Source organism: Argiope bruennichi, chromosome 8 (genome assembly GCF_947563725.1).
Source record: "Argiope bruennichi chromosome 8, qqArgBrue1.1, whole genome shotgun sequence".
Lineage (NCBI taxonomy): Eukaryota > Metazoa > Arthropoda > Arachnida > Araneae > Araneidae > Argiope > Argiope bruennichi.
In genome coordinates, this window is record NC_079158.1 from 72,442,320 (window position 1) to 72,464,459 (window position 22,140).

A 22,140-nucleotide genomic window follows, 5' to 3' on the forward strand; every position below is an offset into this window, starting at 1 on the left:
GTTTCACTATCCTGCGACGAGCACTGTTAGACGATTCTATCTTAATATGGGGTGAGACACTGAAGGATGTGCTCATTTCCGGATTAACTTTATTACTAGATGTAAACGTCTTCTAATTTCATCTTTCCTGTCACCTCCATTTTGTCGAATTAAACCCATCCTGACGAATGCTCAAAAGCGCAAAGTGTTTTAGAATCCGTTGGCAAACAGTAATTCTAGCAAATTTTGAAGTAAAATATTAAGTTAATAACAGTGGAATAAGAATTTAATTTGTTGAATTTTTATTTATTTTCCTTGTTATTGGCTTCTCTTATTTTAAAATTTATTATCATAGTCATAATTTTGAATAAATTTATTTCAATTGCAGAATACTCATGTATGTAATAAATACTTTTAAATAAAATTTATTTAAATAAAAGTACTGAAAGTAGTTAGTCTATCTGCCGGTTGCAATGAATTTCACGAACCTTTTAAAAATGCTAAATTAACGATTTTTTCATGTATTTCATTTCAGATTGCAAAAGTAATTTATTCGCTTTCAAAACCATAAAATGTTCTATTATTATTTTGATCAATTTTTTTAAAAATATGACCTTTTACCTCTGATATTCGTAGTTAAGAACTCAACATATCAAAATGGTAATGGAATGGAATAATTAAAATCATAATTTAAAATATAATTACTATAATTTAAATGACTGTAATCTTACTATAATTCTAAATTACTATAAATTATAATTTTAAGTTACTATAATTTTAATTATAATTAAATTCATTATAATTAAATACCGTATAGAGATTATATATAAAAAAAGAATTTTTTTCGAATTATTGCAATTTGCTTCAACGATTTTTACATCAATAATTGCAAAAATTTGTTAAAATAATGATTACAGTTGATTTTATTCAATTAAATTTTGTTTTAAATAAAATAAATAGTAGAAGAAAAATGTTTATGCTTATAAAGAATATTAAGTAACAATAAAAGAGTAATTATTATCTTACCATTTAAATATACAATAATATAAACCAGCGTAAAAATGTTCGTTTATTTGTATAATAAAGTTTGACAATGCCAAAGTCCTTCTTTATTTCTAGTAGCAGTTATTAGCTTGGATGGAAATGTTTGTTCCGTGGGAAGAAGAAAATTTATTACTCATAAACTTTCTTTGGTGAAAGCATGGAATCTTATTTAATTTCCTTTCAAATTATTTGTCTTAGACAAGCAGACAGACAAGCGTAGGCGCTTCTTGTTTGCCGAGAGAATGTCGATGGCTACGCAAACAGATTTACCTTTCAGGAAGTGCAAGGAACTTATTTAGAATAATGGAGATGAAATAATTATTTTTAGAATTGTAATTAAAAAAATTTCAAACTGCATGGTTGTTAGATAATAAATCTCCAGATATAGAAATTAAAATCGCAGCAAAAGTGGAACAGGAATTTGATTTATAGCTTGTTTTTAAATATCAAATAACTAATTTATGCCAAGAAGTATATTTGGAAATTTGTTAAAATCAACATTTCTGAACTATTAGCTTATACTTAATTTAATTTAGTTAGATAAATGCTCCGTTTAGTATCTATAAGAAATTATTTTTCAATGTAATATTTTTAGAACGATCTCAAATTCTGATAATATTAGGTTACGAATATGGATTAAACGAGTTGAGAAATAAAGATCTTGATAGCAAGGTACGAAGCCAGGATTATAACGCAAACACTGTTGATGCTACAAGTACCGAAGGTTTACATATCGGCATATACAATTCGATCACGAGAAAAAGATACATATGTATAAATTACAGTAAATAGTTTAATTTCAATACAGTACACTCCCGATTATCCGCGGAATTGGGTGGCGCGGCCGCCGCGGATAACAAAAATCGCGGATAATCCGAAAAAAGCTAAAAACGGGTATAGCAAAAAAGAAAACAGTCATTCCAACTTTGAAAAATCGTTTTATGTACAATTAAACGTAAAATAAACAGCAGGAAATGTTTAACTAACGCTTAATATTTTAGTATATCACTCAAAACTAACCTAAAATGCATTTTGTTAATGAAAACAGAAAAGTGCTCTGTACTTACGAGAGGCGTCAAGGATACACAGAAAAATGAATACATATGTACTGTTTTAATACTGTAATGTATTATGTAATTACAAAAGCATAACTGTAAAACTGCACCTCTTTGAAAAAATCAGTCAAAAAAAAAACAAAACAAAAAAAACTTTGTGCGGCAGGCGCGGATAATCCGCACCGCGGATAATCGGGAGTCTACTGTAATTAAAAGAGAGCTAATCATTTATATCTAGAGAATTAAACGAAGAGGGAAAGGAATTATAGAATAAGAAAATTTGTACTTTATTTATAGGAAATTAATTATAATTTAAATTAGATTTTAAAATATCATAACACACACACATGCACGCACGCACGCACACACACACACACACACACACACACACACACACACACACACACACACACACACACACACACACACACACAGTGCATGATTTATCAATGAGTCAGATAACATTTTTTAGTTGTTTATAAGAAGTGTAATTATAATATTTAGAAGGTAGAATGATTGGTTCAATACTGCTTTGATTTTTTAATGACATATTCCTATAAAGTCTTGAGAATCCTTCCTATTATACTTCTGATACTCATCTATAAATCAAGAGTTGGCCGAACATAAGGCATTATTATTTAGGCCTAGAAGAATCGATGTATGAAGAAAAAGTTTACATTTTTGCAGGTACTACGTTTTATGTAAGTGATTGAGATACTTATATCAATATTACGACATGAATTTTGCTTCAATCATTTATTACCTTAACTGATGTCTACAGTTTAATTTGTTAGTGATTAAAAAAATTACATAGGTTTAAATTAAACAATTAATCTTCGCCTACAATCTGTCAATACTTCGTCAAAACTCTTATCATTTTAATTATACTTTTTTCATTAGATGACAAAAATTGAAAGGTAAAATTTAATTGAAGTAAGAAACTGAAATTTAAATATAAAAAGTTTCTTAAATTGGTTTGGCAGAAGAAGAGTTTAGATAAAAATTATTATTTTTATTAAAAATTTTATTTCAATTTTTGAAGCAATTAAATGGTTTTTATTCAATAAATGAAAAAAAATCATGAGGTGTCAGTAAAATATAACTCAATATAGATTTTCCAATCAACTATATTTTTTTATTAAAAACAATCTGGTTTTAATTTACAATTTGGTAACAACTTACTTCACACATGGAATTAAAGTTTATAATTTAAAGATTTTTACTTAGAATTCTTACTATACAAATGAAGAGCTCTTTTTGATAATAAGATTATCTAAGTTGTATAAGTGACTAAACCTATGAACAACCAATCGCTTTGAAAATATTATGCAAAAATGGGAATAAAACATAGCTTATGTTGATTAGTTATTAAATCGTTTTGATATAAATCCTGCAACACTTAAAAAATCAAAAACCTATAGTACTTCGATGAAACAATATTCTGAATGAATTTAATTTTGTAAATTCTTATCGTTTTTATGGTTTGATCAATTGGTAAATTTGCCTTGGCGAAATCTAGAAAATTTTTGAAATCAAAATTGCTAAAAGTTTTATTTTTTATTGATTTAGACGTCGGTCTATTTTATAAAATGCTGCATACTACTTTTTTTCCCTTCTTTGGATGAAAATTATATATTTTTAAAAGTATTAATGTTATCGAAATAATAACAAAAATGATTGTCTATAATAACTTTCATAATATGAGTTTTGTCATATCAATGAAAACATATTTATTGCATATGCCTAAGTTAAGATTAATCAGATTATAGATAGAAGAAAAAGCATTTTGTTGAAAATCATCATAATTTTATTGCTCTTTACCAATTTACTTTCTGATCATTATATCATTCATTTATTTTTTCTATAAAATAAAGCAATTCCATTCCGATTAGATATTCTGAACATAATAAACTTTATCTTCCGAGTCATGGAATCAAATCAGGAAAATTTCAGGACATAGACATTTCTTCCTAAACATTTGATTAAGCTGATAGAAGCCTCTCGTCAAGGTTAGTAAACAGGATCAATTTTATATGCATTTTCTTAATTTAATACTCCTGTCTAAGGAATGTGGGCGAACAGGACATTTTGAGGTAATATTCTCTGCTAGTTGATCGTGATTACGCGAGCCTAGAATTTCAAGTAGGTTCGGCTATGTTCGGTCCTACTGGACAAGGTGATATGTCATTGTCTCGGCAAAAGTCGTAAACAAAGTATTAATATAATAGAGTCTGTATCGCATTCCTTCACACGTCGATTTACGCGCAAAAAGGAATCACTTGTTGTTATTCATGGTAGATGAAAACTGTAGGTTTTACCTCAGGCTACGATATCTGGGCCATAAATCAAATGCCTTGATCCGTGGTAGAAATGGTTTGGAAGAGTTTACGAGCAATTTTACTACACATTTTTTTGAGAGTGGAGTGTTCTAAAATGGAGGAAAACATGCATAGCTTTTTTTTAATAACTTTCCACGTCATTTTAAGTCCAAAAATATATTTGGTTGAAATTGTGGGAGTGAGTCCATATTAACTAAAAAGATCACGGCAATCGAATAACTAAATATATCACGGTAATAACGTAAACAGATTGAAAAAAAGCATATAAAACAAATTTATGAAAAATAGTTATTATAAAAACATTTTTATTAGTGTGCTATAAAATAATTAAAAATTTTTAAAAATAATTTTCTATTTTTTGTTCATATATTTGTACAATTTGAATGACATTAATTATAATGAGATCTTAAATTAAGTTCAAAAGTCATTTCAGATAAGATGGCCATGAGTATGGATTAAAAATATAAATAAATTATTATTAAAAAACTGTTATTTAAGTTTTGAACATAGGACTATTATTTGTTTTCGTCAAAAATACATAAATTTGCAAAATTTCAAAACCCAAAGCAACAAGAAGTGAAAAAAATCGATCACAAAATTTCCTTTTTACGAGCATGTAGCAAGTCAAATAAAAAAAGAGTGTATAAAAAGTATAATGATTTTGACGTTTTTTAAATTAAAAAAAATATAATATAATGTCTCAGTCTAGATTGATTATTTCTCGGTTCTAAAACTGTAACTGAGTCCAACATTGGATTGATGGATTAAAGAAGGAGTGTTTGAATAGGAATAGGAAGAATCTTATTCTCCAAATATGATATTAAACAGAATTACTGAAAATCTGACTGATCAGTATACGTTGTTGCAATAAAATGTTCTCTACTGTTGGATAGGTAAGAGGCGATTTCCATGATTTTTTCCAAGAGAAATATGAAAGATATGCATGAAATTTCTTCAACTTATCCCTTCTTTGTATATACTGCAGTCAAACCAAGGATATTTAAAATGCGATAGTTTCAAAATAATCAATAACAATACGTTTTGCTTCATAATAATCAATCAAAATAGTAACAGAAAGAAAACATATTTATGTGTACAAAACTTTTCAAACTTTTAAATGAAATTTAATATAATAAGAAGGTTTTATTATGAGTAATAAATAATAACAATTCCTTTCCTTCTACTTAAATGATTTTTTTCTACATTAACAAAATGTGAAATATCTTTTTATTTTATCTGGTTCGTTTAAAAAAAGTTAATTAAGTTTTTTAGTTCATTTTACTTATTTAAAAAATATTTAATGATATATACTTTGTATTTTTATCTACTAACTGTTACAATTAAATGAAATGTATTTTTTATGTTAAATTTATTTCTATGTTTACAGTGATAGTACCTGCAATGTGAGAGAGTAGGAATGCCTTTTCTTGTGGTAATAATATATAGCCAATCATTTTTTAGTTCATTTACTTATTTAAAAATTATTTAATGATTTATACTTTGTATTTTTAATTATTAAGTTTCACTGTTTAATTAAACGCATTTTTTGCATGTTAAATTTATTCCTGTGTTGACAATGACAGTATCTGCAATGTGAGTGTATATGATTGTGTTTTCTTGTGGTAATAATATAAACCAACTATTTTTCGTTCTTTTTACTTATTTAAAAAATTAATGATCTATATTTTGTCTTTTTAATTATTAAGTGTCACAATTAAAAAATATTTTTTTTGTATGTTAAATTTATTTTTCTGTTTACAATGACGACACCTGCAATGTGACCGTGTAGGAAAGTTCTTTCTTGTGGTAATAATACTTGTATATAACCAACCATTTTTCGTTCTTTTTACTCATTTAAAAATATTTAATGATCTATACTTAGTATTTTTAACTATTAATTGTGGCAGTTAATTAAACTCATTTTATGTATGTTAAATTTATTCCTCTGTTGACAATAACAATATTTGCAATGCGAGCGTGTAGAAATGTCTTTTCTTGTGGTAATATACAACTAATTATCCACATTCTCTATATGCGAATGTGCTATCTTTTTGTTATATTTTGAATTTTCTTTACTAATGCTTATGATCTCATTAAGATTACATTTCTTCATATAATTAATAAATAACTTCCCCTAATTGATATAGATTAGGCAAGTACATATTAAAGTACACAAAAGAATACTAATTACTTCTGTTTGTTTAAATAATTCTGATCCGGATAAAATAAATCTGGCTGACCATTATTTCTTAATTCTCTATACTTATTTATTGAATGTATTCTTAAAGCCTAATCCGATTTCACATGATTGAATTCCATAGGCTTAAGTGAAGGAGAAAGAAATTGAAAATCCTCTTAATAATTCCTTAAGTAATGTGATAATTAATTTAATTAGGACCTTCAAGAAGCTAAGAAACAATTAGGTTTTATTTAAGTATTTTATAATGCTTTTGTTACAGAATTAATTTCTTTGGGATTTAAATGATTTGATGATATCTTATAAACAATAAACATTATGTTGTCTAAATACCTATTAATTTATTCATTTAGTTTCGGCGTCACTCTAGTTAGTCTTCAATTAGCTAAGAATGAATTAAGTTTTGCTTATAGTGTTTTGTAATGCTTTTTTAATAAAATTAAACTCCTTTAGTTTTAAATGATTGTAATGAAGGACAATGTAAATGACCTACTGTCTTCCCCTTAATTAAAAATTGATGCTAGAGAATTCAAAATTATTATAATTTTCTTTAACCGTAATTTTAAAAAATTGTCTTTATTTCTTATTGACTTTAATTCTTATTAGCATACTTCAGATGTTATAGACGGTGAGTCCAAAGGATAGATTATTTTTAAATTATATGCATTCTTTTCCCTCTAGAATAAACTCTTTATATTAAGCGTTTTTATAGCGCAGTAAGTGATAATATAGACTTGAAAATTGTTAATAATTTTCCATATATAACTGCAATTTTGTATGAATATTTATATGAGTATTTTATGAATATGTATATGAATATTTCAGGTATTATGATGAATATTATATATATATATATGGAAATTTATATAAATATTATGTGAATTTTATAGGTATGGAATTTGAATATTATAGATTTGGAAATTTAAGGAAATGCAAATCTTATTATTTCAACGCATAAATCTTTACATTTCAATAATGTTTTGATACAACAATTGATAGATTTGGAAGTTACAAATATTTTTTGATGATATTAACATTGTTTATATCACTATCTCTTAAAGACAATCATTCTATTATCCTTTTCATAAATTAATATAGATGTGAAAATTTAAAAGATTTATGTTCTCTGGTACTTAACATTTATACTAGCAGACAAACTCTTTAAATATTTCATTAATTTTGTTTTCTAAATCAAATATTTTATTAATAAAAAATATTCAATATGAAATAATGAATATTAATATTCCATAAAAACAAATACCCGACTTTATAGCCTTTCTATCCATAAATATGAACTATATTTCGAAAGATTTTTTGTCTGAGTTATTTATAAGGATTAGAAAAAAAACCAGCAAAGATTCAATATTCTTCCATTTTTAATGTCATTTCGATAAAGGCAATTCTAAAAATTAAGCGTAATTAAAAGCAATTACTCCAGCTTCCGTCTGATGGCTTCAAAAATGTTTTAAATTCTCATGTGAACAAAAACATAGTAGCAGTTCAAATTTAAAATGGTTGTTTTGAATTGATAATCTCTTTTGCTAACTGCTCTACTTCTTATCAACTCAATTTGAGTAATTATCTATAGTAGTTTACTGATATTGTGCAGAAATATGACTTAAAGAAATATGACTTGTGCAGAAATTTAAAGTAATTTCATTTGAAACCTGGTCTAAGATTAGAAAAGATGCTAAATTAATTGTAATTCTCACAACGAAATGTTGCCTTATTGATACTAGAAAATCTGTAGAAACTATAGTTAACTTCTACGTTATATTACATTTTTTTGCAAATAATGTTTCTTTTTTTTTAATCTCAACCATCCATTTAAGAAAAACAGCAAGTAACATTTTATACAAAATTGTTTTTTCTTGCACCAAATTCTAATCTTATCTAATTCAAATCTTTGTTTACTCCTGCATTTTTTTAATAACTGCCAGATGCAAACATAGTTACTAGATTATTGAATTATTTAATTTGGGAGTATGCCTTTAAAAGTTTTCAAAATATATACAATGTTTTCAAACAAAGGGATTAATAACTTTCATAATTTATTATAATAATTCACTAATATATTTCATTCAACAAATAATTTATTTTATACTCCAAAGATATTTATTACATTAATTAATACTTATTGACAGAAAGAAACATGATTCAAATAACATAAGATTTTATTCAGTGAAGAAAGAGGCTCCACAAAAACAGTCCGCCTGTGTAGAATATATTATAATTTTAATAAACATAAATAAAATAATATTATTTCAATAATTACTTAATTTCTTTGAAATGACTGTAAATACTTTTTCTGTTTCGTATGGTAATTTATTACATACCCTACAGACCTTGAAAAGTTCGGCAGAGAATATTTCAATAAAATCCTTGTTTCATTTTAATCAATTCTTTCATCAAGATAACGAAAAAGGAATTGCAAATACAAATAAAACATGTAGAAATAGAAGCAAGTAATTTGTTTTAGAATGCATCACGAGTTAGATAAAATTGCTCTTGAAATTGCTTTACCGAGCAGTTTCAAGGAAAATCTTGAACTCTAAACCTGAAATTAATCACTAACTTGTTTCGAAAATTAAATAAGCTTTTGTGATTTACTTTCAGCCGTTTTATCTGCGCTAGTATCTTAAAAATTCAAAAGATTTTCATTGAAATGAAGCAATTACTGAAAAATAAAAACTTAATTTCTGCCGAATTTAATTATAACTGCATTTTAAGTAGTCAATAAATTCATTCTGTGCAGTTGAATATCATAATTACGTTACAAAATTAGAAATTGCATTATTTTCTTTTTAAAACTTAGTTTCTTTTTCAAATTCCAAATACACGTGAACAAACATCAAGATAAAATGATAAATGTCTTTCGGAAAGTTTTTGTGGTATACATTTAAGCATATCTAAACCTTTTGTCTTTATGAAATAAAAATAAAAAACAATTATCACTATAAAAAGAAAAGTTTTGAATATTATTAAGGTAAATAATATTTTATAAAAAATAAATTGCTTATTATTGCAGAAAAGTTCATAGCATTTTAAAAATAACAAGTATTTATTATTAGATAGAATATGTATTAACTTTTCAAAACGAGATTTATAAAAATATCGTTTTCTTTTTCGTCAAAAAAAAAAAAAAAAAAAAAAAATTAAATGAAAAAAAAATCGTTTGCAATTTTAGATAAACTTAATAAGTAAGATACTGTTAAAGAGTTTAATTATTTTAAGCCTTTTCTTTTTTGTCAGAATAATTAAAATGAAAAATAAATCGTTTGCAATTTTAAATAAACTTAATAAGCAAGATACTGTTAAAGAGTGTAATTATTTAAACAGCTATAGATAATTCTTATTTTAACAAAAATTATTGGAAAAACAAACTTTCCTTTTCAAATGCTTTTCATGGATCTATTTCTTGTTATTTTCTTTTTAATTGTCAATTTATTCATATAATTTGTGAAATCAAAATACTTTTATCTTCATGATTAAACTTGCCACATTTGGTTATGTTATGGTTTACTGTGTATCAAATTCTAAGACCATTAATGGAATTTAGAACACATTTTGTAGCATTTAGTGGGAAACAGTGTGGAAATTTCAACGTATTGTATGAAATACCAAAGCTTAACGCTTCATTACTAAAGCGTGACATTTTACATTCCAAAGATTAGACAACCGTCCACTATAATGTAGCGGCTATTCCTCAAGCTGGAAAATTATTTGAATTATCACATAAAACTTATTGTCACTAATTAATTTTAAAAAATAATCTTCCCCAAAAATTATGAATTTAATATAAAAGCATATTTTTTCTCCTCATAAACTAATTCAAGACGTATGTAATAACACTTATGTAAAACAAAAGAGTTATAATTTCGACGTCTTATGGAATAATAAACTCTAGTAGCTTAAATTAAATATGTTTATTTTAATAATCAGGATATACTACATAGAATAAAAAAAAATTACTAATGAGAATGAATAATTCGATAACGAATAAAGCTTAAAAAGATATTTTTTAAACATAAAAAATGCCAGAGTCCTTCAAGTTGATAAAGCAGATTTAATCATGTATAAGATTAATTTGTTATTCTATTTAAAGCATGATAGATATGCATTTATTTGCTTTTAAAATGTGTAGATAATTTGCTTCCTTAAATTTTGAAAGGTATTTTATTAATGAAAAAGACTTTTATCCTTTTAATAAAAAAGAAATCTTCGTCCGATATTTTTTATAGCTTCTATAATTCGGCTTATAAAAAGCAACGAATCAAAAGTTCCAATATCACCAGTATACTCTTACTAATAATCGCTTAAGAATATTTTCCAGCTATAGATTGTTTCACATGTTTTCATGATTTCAATTAACAGATTTACCCATAAAATGTATAATATGTCACTGGAGATTAAGAAATATTCACGAGAAATCTTTTTTCCTTTGTTGTGCAAAGAATATCTAGATATACAAATAAAATTTCGAGCTTGCATTTGAAAATTTTTAAATACTTTAAGTACCAAATATTTTATCACAATACTTGCAAGGAGTAAAATGTTAGATAATAGCGAAAAATACCAATTTAGAAAAATTATATTTTCAAATAGAGTTTCATTTTTGTAATGAGTTGACAAAAGGAAATAAGTTTTAATCAAATAAGCAAAAAAGTTTGGAACAGAAGATGTAATAAGCATCTAAAAGCAATAATTGAGTCGGCATGTCCAGATAACATGCACACATTTTGGGTGGAATGTTTCTCTATAAAATGGAAAACATTACACAAAATTCATTACAAAATATACGCCAAAAAATAACAGAATGTTTCACAAGCATTTTAAGTAATAAAAAAAAGGATTAAATTGTAACACAAAAAATAAAATCCATAAGAAATCTCATTTTTATGAAGAACATTGATGTTTAGAGAAAACTAAATATATGAAATGACGCTAAAAATTCTTGAAAAGTTTATAGTGATAGAAAAATCTAGAATCAACAAAATAGATACCATTTCATCGATTATTGATCGATCATCAAAGTAACTTAAAGTTGATGTTAGATATATGAAACGCCAAATCACGCATAAGTGTACATGAATATAATATTGAAGCAAAAATTACACATACGCATGTGTAAACAAGCAAAGAACATACGTTAACAGATAATAACCGATTTTATAACATTTAAGAGCTTTTAATAGTTTACTATAAGACTAGCAATTCACATCTAAAGAGATGTTTGGTTTTTACGTAAGAACTTTGAATTTTTCTTTTATGTACCTATAGCGGCAATGAAATCAGTTATTTCCAATACATACATAATAACGCTTAATTTTAAACACATTCATATTCATGTAAAATATGCCAAATGTACATTTCCAATTTAATCTGAGAATCATTCATGTGCATGTGGCACAAGTAAAACATAAGCCACCAAATTAATTTCAGAATCTTTCATATTCTTCTGACACACGTCAAACATAATATTCATTTTAATTTTAGAATCATTCATGATCACGTGACCCAAGACTAATTCAAATTGATATTTTAATTTTGGAATCCATAGTGAGTTTTGCAGAATGAAGAAGGATTTGACAACACATTACAGTGAAAAGAAACATATAAATATATGTTAAATGACATGCTGAGTTACGTTTTTCCAGTAAACTCTTACGTCATGTGAATTGATTTCGTTTCCAAAGACTGAAACCTTCAGTGGTTTCTGTTATGTCTACTACAAGGAAGTTAGATTGCATATTTATCTATATTTTGAAAGATCGGCAGCTGTGAATTCAAGGACAGACGAAAGCTATGAATTAAAACAATTTTTATAAACCTAAGTTTAACATGAACAATTCATCTTTTGATTTGTAAAACATGTCTCTCATTTGCAAAATTAATTACAATAAAAAGAGACATCAAATGGAAATTCTTAGTTATATTTATATAGATAAAACTTTTAATGTTTTCATGTGAAATTCGTATAAAAAATTAACTATAATAATTAAGGTGGATTCTTCGAATAAAATAATTAATTTGTAGCATTAATTAATATTCTGTGCAAATGCTTAATTCTTCTGTTCTTTTGTTATAGATAATAGGACACTATAATTGGCCTTGAGAGAAATTAATTTTATAAATCTTTGCTATTCTTGTTATTTTTCCCTGTAAAATAGAAACAAAGCTTTAGAAAGTATTGTTTAACTTAAATAAAATAAAAATGAATCATCATTTTGGTATTAAATGCTAATTAACTCTTTTAAGTTTATAGGCAAAAATTACTTTTAATTTCTTAATAAAAATGATAGTCGTCATTTCATTAGAATTTAATTATACATTTTTCTGAGGTTATGAAGGAATTAAGTTTTTATATTTTATACAATTTGACAAGGAAAATGCTATGGCATTTTACATAGCAAAATACTTCGTGTAAATTATTTAAATTTGCTGGCTAGCGTTAAATATAAAAAGTGATTAAAAAGTAATCTGTAATTTAAGAAACAAAATTTCAAACATTGTTGGAGATTGGATAGTAATTGTATAGAATTATCCTCTCAATTAACAACGTAATAACATCGAAATTTCAATCACTCGTTTAAAAAACAAACAAACTTAGTTTTGTTATTTTTGTTTTCTGTTTAATTTATTGTTAAAATTAATTACCGAACTTTGAACTGTGAGCATTTTTTTAGATTTTATTATAATTTATTTTTGATAAAAGACAAATTTGCTTTAACCATTTCATTTCTTAATAAGTTATTAAAATTAATTAAAGCATTAATGAAATCAAATTTAAAACTGATAAGATGGTTTTTGAGTTCTGTTATGCTACAATGAGGAAAGCTAACTTAGATACACTCAAAGCTGCGTAGTTTCAAATGGATTGATCAAACATTAAAAATCATTTAAGATAAATTCGACATTATATATATTTGCAATAAAAATTGTATAAATCTGCTTAACTGCATCATATCAAGAATAAAAATACCTTTTGAATTTAATTTTTGAAATCAAAATAATTATGAAAAAAATATTGATGCCCCAAAATTTCATTCTTAAGTAAAGGATTTTTCAGAAAAGTAATTTACTAATTAAATATCCAGTGTTTCAAAATTAATTATAAAAAATATGCATTAAAGATATAATTTTAATGTACATGAAAAGTTACTTTCGTTAATGTACCGAAAATTTTAAAAAAGAAATTAATTTAATCAAATTTTCAGTATCGAGAAAAAAAATGAACAAATGCCATCATAAGTTTGAAATTAAAATAATTATCATAATTAAAGATAAATTCAAAGGTAAACTTAATTAACCTGGATATTAGCGAATATCGGTTGTTAAAATTTAATTAAAATGTGTTCAGGTTCTTTTCTCAAAATTTATTTAGAAGTAAAAATTTCGTAAAAAATAAAAAAGAAATTAATTTTTTAGATATTACATAAAAACGATGTAAATTTCCAATTTTTAATGTAAAATATCAATATACCTCTGTATTCATTAAAAAGAAATAAGAAATAGAATTCAAATTAAACGGCCAGTTCTTTAACGAAACAATAAATAGTTTATGTTGGAATTAAAAAGTTATGCTAATATTGATTTTTAGATATATGTTTCATTTTAATATTTTCTTTCACAGCAAACATGGTCATTATAATTGACCTATGTAGATAAATCTGAATAACAAAAACAATAGAAAATTATTGCATATTGGAATTTTTTCAATTCCTTTTATTCTTTTTCCTAGTAAAGTTCAGAAGCGGATAGTGAGAGAACGGTCGTTTAGTGTTATCGGACTTAGAAAAGTTTTTAAGGTGAAATATTCACTTGGCTGTACTAATCGATGGCATTCTTATGATCATTCTTCGCTGAGTCAGGGAAAAGTATATACGGTAATTATAAGTACATTGTGACGTGATTGTTATTTGCGTTGCGATTATAATATGAGCAGATTTCTCTTCAAAAACGTGTTAATCTTTCAAAATACGTTTATAAATTCTAATTATCACAAATTCATCAGATTCAAATCAGATGAAGATGAACATAATCCAAATATCACACACAATTTTGCTATTTGTGAAAAGAAAGCAGCTAAAGTTTATAACATCGAAGGTATTTCATCTGAATTATTGAAAGCAGGAAAAAATTTGGTGTGTCCTAATTGTTCAAGCCTAATTATTCAAGTATTTTTTCTTTCAGTAACTAGTAAAATTCCTAAAACTCTAAAGTAAATTTCTTAAAATCTTGCGATAACGTCTTCAATTCCCAAACAAGAAAACTTGCCTATGATAACAATTCTAATTAGAATTCCCGTTTATATTTCTCTATTTGTTACAAAGAAACAGAATGAATATCACTTGTTTTCTTCAGTTAAATCTGAGCATGCGCAGGAAGATTTATTCCTGTTTTGAAAATTTTTAAGTCCATTAACATTGTATGATCGTTCTTTCGCTATCCATTTCTGTAAGTTCCCTTACTGAATTTCAGAAAATATTAAAATATTATAATAATTCACCATGGTAATTAAAGCTATTTGGGACTATTTAATAACACCATTCTTGAAATAATTTTGATTCACTTTATAGTAAAATAGATTCAAATCCTGCTATGTAAATCATTAAAATTGTGTAAATATTATTGCTCTATCTCACTGAGGTTTCATACTGGTTTCGATTATTTATTTTATTTGGTCTGCTGAAATGTAATAACTTTTTTGTAACAATTATGGCAACCTATTTAATTTTCAAAACGGGCGAGTTTGATATAAGTTTGTTTAATTTTACTGAAAAGAAAGTGCGACAAAGAAAGAATACTGTTTAAACAACTCGAAAAACAATGAGAATATAAATAATTCTTTTTTCTTCCTGCTGTCTAAAATAGTATCACATTGTCATTAATTTCAGTGTTTTACGAAGAGGGAAAAGGAAATTGTAATCGATAATTATTACTTTTTCCTACTCTCTATTGTTTCCTCCATATTTGCTTTACTTTTTTCCATCATAGATAAAGCAAACATTTTCCGTTTTATTGACAAAAATATAAGGAAAATGCCAACTTCGATTCATTTTCAATATCCACCTGCCCATTTTCACTCCGTAATAACACAACTTCAGCACATTTTTTTGTATGTCATAAAGATTGTATTTTTGTGGATAATGTCATATCAAATGTTGCTGGCTTAAGAAAACTATCATGAATGCAACAGACATGAAGAATTTTGGTCAATACAATGGTTAAGTGTAGACATTTACCCTACATATCTTGAGAGAAAATGCTCTATAACAATTCGAGGCATGTCATTACGCTATTTGTCAATGAATTGTTTCCTTTTCTTTTATTATTTAAATTGCTCCAGCAGAATGAGTGGTTGGATTCAATTACAGGCTATATTTTGAATTCGTATAAATTTTGTGTTTTGCTTTTGCAAAAGATCTTCCATTGCTTCCCATGTTGCCTGAGAAATATAGCATAAATGGATAATTGTGTTCAAAAAAGTGCTTTCGCTTAAATGATGCATTTTAATATGCTGATAGTGAAAAAAATCTGAATTTATTTTCTTTTATTTCAATATAATTATATTTTGATGAAATAAATGCGTTTCTTTCCTAATAAGGAAACGTTTGTTTGCTAAACATTGCTTTGGAATAATCTCAGCCCTTTTGCAAGTGATATATTTTTGAAAATAGGTCTGCTTATTTAATGGCTTTTAAAATCTATACATTCCTTATAACAAAACATAAACACTTTAATCGTTTTGAGCTTTTTATTGTATTATTTAAGTTGTATTTGTTAATAGAAAAACAAAGGTGTCCCTCATTTTAATTTAAAAGAAATGCATCATGTTATGTGGACATAATATGTTATGTTTAAATGTTTAATGTGATTAATAAGTTATTGTCAAAGATAATGGATAAAATGTTTAATCAATTTATCATTTTAAAGGATTGTTTTAATAATTGCCGGTTATTCTTAATAAATTCTTAATCAATAATAACCGATAAATTGCATTATTTTTTACGCAAGAATATATTGTTCCATGCATTTGTTTTGTACTTTTTATATATGTAGCCTTTTCGTATTTCAATAATATTTCTTCGGGTTTTTTTATTAATGTTTGCGTATTCTTTTTGTTTAGTTTGCCTTTATTCTTGTATTAACTTTGATCATTTTTTAAACCTTCGTTTTAGCGTCATATACATTTGTATTTCATCAAATTCCTTTTTCATTTTTGTTTCTTTCTTCTACTTCATGCCCATTCAGCTGATCAGAGACTGAATCATTCTTCTCGCCTCAGAGGGTCGGAGTGGTGTTATTTTATTCATTATCATATTAATTTCATTAATTATCATTTAACAATGATAAATTTATTCGTTATCATTGTTATTATTATTGGAAAGATTGAATTTTTTTCGGAATTTAAGAATTAAAATGCTATTTTAAAAATATTTACTAACTGAAGTGTTGCATTTACTCATTCGTATCTGGTACGAGGATATCGTTTAGAAATGGATGATTTCGTAAATAATAAATAATTAATTTCGTTTAAAATTCTATATTTAGGGTGGGAACATGCAAATAGGAGAAATCTGGATCAACACAATTGCCGTAACCTCCTCACCTGCACATGTCATTAATGTGTGATTTTATAATATGTGAATTTGAAACTGAAAGATATTCAAAACAGAAGAAATAGTTTGTCAGTTTGGTCAGAAATAGTTTAGTTCTGAAAGTGAGATTATGAACCAATTCAGTTCTACAAAAGTTAAATCCTATCACTGACTCTCCGACACGCCCCCAAGGCACACAGACAAATAATACTGAATAACCGAACCGCCACAACATTAACACTGGCGGGAACTGTGGTTGGATCCTAAGGGCCACCACCGGCCACGTAGAACTCTTCCCTAAGGAAGTACGACCCGCCATCGATGGGAGGAGCCAGATTCTCACTTTTTCGTGTACCCTCCAGGGTGGCGAGATCCAACAACCATGCCGGAAACCTTTCATCCTCATTTCGAGGTGCCCCCGGGGGGGATTCTACAAAAGCTACGATTTAATATTCTAAAATGAAATTTTTTTTATTTTATTTATTTATTATTGTTTTAGCATCAACAGGGTTTCCTTATTCAATTTTGCAATAGTGATTTCAATTAGAAATGGTATGACCATAAAGATATATTTCTCATTTTTGAACTTTATTCATTATAAAACATTTGAAAGAATTATCTCAATATAATCAAAGGTTTCAGCTTAATCATAATATTTATTCTATTTATAGAATCGTACATAATTAAAAACTTAGAAATTTCGAAGGAAAATGTGATAATATTCCTATAAATTTTTATAAATTGAAGAGCTGCAGTGGAAAGTCATGAATTGTCCACAAATTGGTCCCTAGCTTTACATGTCAATATGGTAAGCAGATATCCTTGATAAGCTGAAACATTCTCAAATTCCTAACCGATTTATTACTAGATATTTAATACTACAATACTAGATCCACCCATATTCACTTATTACTAGGTGAACAACCACCTCTATGTTCGAGATGCCACTGTCAATTGTCTGTCCAACATATATTATCAGATTGCCCGAATTTCAATGCTCAGCGTTTACAGTTTTTTCAAAAGTCTTGCGCTATATTAACTTTTTTGATTGATAAGATACCTCATGTCCAACACTTTGCATTTTTAAAGTCCATAAAGTTTTATTCGTTTATTTAAATCTTCATTATATTTTAGCTTCTCCTCATATTCCATTCGATGACTGTTTGAAAATGATATAATTTTAAATATTATTTGGCGCAGCATGGTCAAAATTATAGCTCTTGTGCCAAAAACCCCAAACAAAAACAAAACCCGATTTATTCAGAATTTTACTTAAATGTTTCAGAGAGTCCTAAATTTAGTTTCAAAAAATTTTACACTAGGCAAAAATTATTAAGCAGATTTAATAATAATAATAAAAAAAACGAATAAAAATTTAATTTTAATTTTTCACACTTTTCTATTTATATAAAAGGACTAGACGATTTTAATTAGGCGGGGAAGCCTTGATTTTTGATATTTCATTTCGGATTGTAAAAGTGCTCTAAATTTAAAATAAATGAACAGTTTTTTGTTTTTTCAATTTCTTTATTTCATTTTTTTTTCTGAATTTTCATTCGATATTATTTATTTAATTACATTTGTTTTAATTACATACGTTTGTATATGCTCCAAATAGCTTTCTCTAGTAACTGTAATGGATTTCTCATATACGTTGTATAAAGTATAGTAATCTTCAAAAAAAAAAAAAAAATCGAACTAGATTTTGTCGAATCTCTACGATTTAGATCTCCCTGAATTTGATAAACACATTTGTGGAAAATGTCAGTCCTTCAGACTGTCTGTGGCAAAGATAACTCAAAAAAGCTTTAAGCTAGATGGTTGAAATTCGGTATACGGTATTAAGAACAAATTTGTGGATTTCTAACAAATTTTGAGTAAAATCTGTTCAAAGGAAGTACGTCTGTCCGGCTGTTTGAATATAAGTTAACACGATAATTACAAAACGGAGAACGCTAGATCGATAAAATTCTGCATACATATTTAAAATCTATAGTGTAGAAACTTGCTAAATTTTCAATCTAATCCAAATACAAGTTGTTTGCCTGTCGGTCTGTACTTCTAGAAACAAATAAACGGCTATTTCGAAAACGCAATCACTTAAATATATAAAATTTAGTATGGGATTTTGTTATAGAAAGTTCAGTTTTGTGTTAAATTTTTGATTCAATCGGTGTAGAGAAACTTGTCTAAAAACCAGATTTGATTTTTATTCCAGAGTTGCCAGGGAGTGATAGTCAAATAATATGACAAGGATGACACGACAGATTCAGCAAAAATGACAAATTCATGTCAAAAATTAATATTTCGTAACTACTGCACGCCAATGCTATGTAAGGCGTTCTCTGGCATGACAAGTTTATTAGAAAGTATGCGGGAAAGTTTAAGGGTGATCAGTCCCGCAGGTTTATTTACAGTATAAAACTGCAAGACATTTTATAAATAAAACATAAAAGTTATACCTAAATTGAATTAACTTGCAAAAATTAAATTAATTAATAGTCAATAAAATAAAATAAAATAAATGCACTAAATTAAATTAATATGCAATAGGTCAGTTAGGACAAATTAATGCCATATATGCAGCTTCAACTAAGCTCTTTCTTTTTTTTCTTATCATGAATGAAAAATCATTCATTATCTCTTTCAAGTAGAAAGTAAAAACCGAAATCTTTGCTCTGTTGTTGGATCTTCGCCAAGCAGAACAGGCTGGTAAACAAGAACCGGAAGTTAACAAAGAGCGTCTACGGACTTTTACCGCTCACAAAAATCGACGATCAAATCTTTGAAGCGACTAATATTGCAACTATGGGACTTTATCTTGAAAAGCTGCATCATAAAAGTAGGCAAGTTAAATAAAAGAAAAACAAGAAAAAAAAGGAAGTTCCCTTTTTCCTTTTTAAAAGAAGGGTGAGATGAATCTGATAGATAAACCTTAAAGGAGAAAAAAAAAATGTAACAATAGTTGTGTAGGGAATCCCATTGTTACATTATTGTTTTCTACAACACACGTGATTATCACACAGCGTGAGAGTCTATCTGTAGGCGGAAATAACAGTTTTGGATGGCAACTTCCAGGTGAATCTTCTGAGTTGTATTGATGGTGAACATGGAGTTTTGGCCATTGTTTTACGAAACGTTTCGCTGAAGTAATTTCTTTTATGTTGGTTTTAGGAGACAGTTGATACATTGTAATCTGTCTGAGCTGAAGTACGTGCCTAGCAAAGTTTTTTCTTGGGGGGGGGGATAGGCATCTTTTGAAAAATGTAAACATATACATAAATATATTGCGCGCACTTGTTATAAATGACCATTATACAAAAGATATGCAGTTGATGGAAGTGAACTTTCTGATTTATTTAATGTTCTAATCTTTGAACTTATGCTTTAATCTTCAGATTGCTGTTACTTATCATTCTTTTAAAAAAGCTCATGTACTATGAATAAGAAATTATTTCTTATAAGATCATGAATTTAAATACATTAATTTAATTTGGAATTTAAAACACCTAACTCAAGATAAAAGCAAACAGCGTTAGTAAATTTTGAAATTTCAATGAAATTAATTCTTCAAATTTTACTCAAGTGTCTTAACTTATTACTAATTTTGATTCCCCGAAACAAAATAATGTGAAAGAAAAAATAATTTACGATTTATTTGATATGTTTTTTTTGTTTAAATTACAAACAGTTAAAATGCAAAAAAAAAAAAAAAAAAAAAAACAAATAGAAGTTTAATTCGAAGTTAATAAATCACCAATAGTGTTTTCGTCAATATAGCATATACTTTTGAATATTCTTTTAATAATGATACTCTAGCTGCTTAGCTTATTAGGCTAATAATACTCTGGCTGCATAGCCTCTAATTGAATTCTTAGCTGAATATTAGCTTACATGATTATAATATTATTGAACGGATTCAGTATGAAAAGTGTCTGACATGTTTTAAATAAAGAAAACTGAAAGTGAACTGAAGACTTGTTTTACAAACATTAAAGAAAAAAACCTGATCCAATTCAAATAAATCCAAAATATCAATTTAAAAAAAAATCAGCGTTTTAAAGATGCACTACTTACATTTACATAATATACGGTCATTACAAAAGTAAAAATGTGCCTTACAGTTCATAAATAAAGACAGCAATTTTTCTGTTGCTTCAGCATTTAGAAAAAAAAAATGCGCAATGAAGATATAAATTCCATGGTTGTGTTCCAAATTTCTTTTCAGAAACGTAATGCACTGTTATAAAATATGTTTAAAAATGAATTTAAAAAATTATGTATAATTAAAAAAAATAGGAAAATAAATAAATGAATTGCGCAGTAATTCAATGTGAGCGTTGTGACAAATCTGCTGCAGGAACACTATACCATTTATAGTGCTGTTGTTTCTTATGGCGCTCGCCATGGACAAGGCCGCTGTTACGAAGACAGCGATTTTAAGCCGGTGGAGGAGCGTCTCTTGTTTTTATAGTAGCGCCAGCTAGGGCCAAGAGTACGACTTAGCTACTCACGTATCACTCATTCGCTTGCACAACCCCTTTTTACAGGAGGGCACATTCACATATCTCAAAGATAGAACAACAGAAGAACGACCATGTCCAAACGGGGACTCGAACCCAGGACGGCCAGATCATGGAGAAGACGCTCTACCCCTATGCTAGGACGCGGGCATTTATAGTGGTGTGATGAAAAAGACAAGAATGCCATAGCATTCGTATTTATTTAGTTCGCTTTCATCATCATAATCTTAAATTTTTGAAAAATACTGCATTCTTAAATGTTTTGAGTAAAAGTTCTTTTTTTTTTTTGCGTCAGTGTTGCCCTTCTGTCTGTTGTTTTCGAAGGAAAGGGATACATTTTTGTACTTTAAAATAACTTTAGAGAGATTTTCGTGCAACAATATTTTTCAAACGTATATTTAA